This window comes from Alligator sinensis, unplaced genomic scaffold, assembly GCF_000455745.1.
Source record: "Alligator sinensis unplaced genomic scaffold, ASM45574v1 scaffold113_1, whole genome shotgun sequence".
NCBI classification, from domain to species: Eukaryota; Metazoa; Chordata; order Crocodylia; family Alligatoridae; genus Alligator; species Alligator sinensis.
The window spans coordinates 148,119-148,976 of NW_005842918.1; the positions used below are offsets into that span (position 1 = coordinate 148,119).

Below are 858 nucleotides of genomic sequence, written 5' to 3' on the forward strand. Positions count from 1 at the left end.
TCTCAGTGCCCCGGGGCGCTAGTGCCAGCTGAGCCGTGATCCCAGCCCTGACAGCACTCGGCAGCCGCCGCGGCCCCCGGGCACCAAATCCCAGCTCAGCCCAGCCCTGCTGGGTGGGGGTGGGGAGCCCGAACGCCTGGGTTCCCTCCAGCTCTGGGAGCTGGGGACTGACAGCGGGGAGGGAAGAGAACCCAGGCATCCTGGCTCCCTGTCTGCCCCCTGCCTCTGGGCCTCAGTTTCCCCAGCCTGTGGAACTGGGGGGTGGGGGCAGAGAGCTCTGACCTCCCTTCCCAGATGCCTGGGTCCTCTTGCAGCGCTGCCTGGTCCTCCCCTGCCTGGCACCAGCTCAACCCCAGAAATTAGGTCAGTCCCGAACCGCCAACAGATGGTAATTTGGTCTGGCGGGGGGCGAGGGAACCCAGGCTTCCATGCTCCTGGGCCCCGCTGCTCTCATCCCCCAGCCCTGCTGGAGAGAACCCAGGCGTCCGAGGTCCCAGCTCACACCTGTGCTCCCTGCCCCCCAACCCCATAGAGGCAGCATTAAGCCCCGCCCCATCCTTGGAAGCCCCGCCCCCAAGCACCAGGGTTGGGGTGGGGGGGAGGTCAGACACACAGGAGATGGAGGTGCAAGATCGATACCCCTGATAGCCTGAGCGACAGGCATGGAAAAACCAGGGGTATGGGCTCCCAGCCCCGCTGCTCTCATCCCCCAGCCCCCCCACCACCAAGAACCCAGAGGTCCAGGCTCTCATCCCCCCTCCCAAGAACCCAGAGGTCCAGGCTCCCAGCCCCCCTGCTCTCATCCCCCACCAAGAACCCACGGATCCGGGTTTCCAGCCCCCGAGCACAGTCCCCCTC

General features: G+C 66.9%; 1 protein-coding gene across 1 annotated transcript in view; it reads right to left on the reverse strand.

The window, feature by feature from the left end:
* KIRREL2 (kirre like nephrin family adhesion molecule 2) overlaps positions 1-858 on the reverse strand; it is a 12,478-nt gene that overhangs the window by 10,206 nt on the left and 1,414 nt on the right. The gene's annotated exons all lie outside the window — the stretch shown is intronic.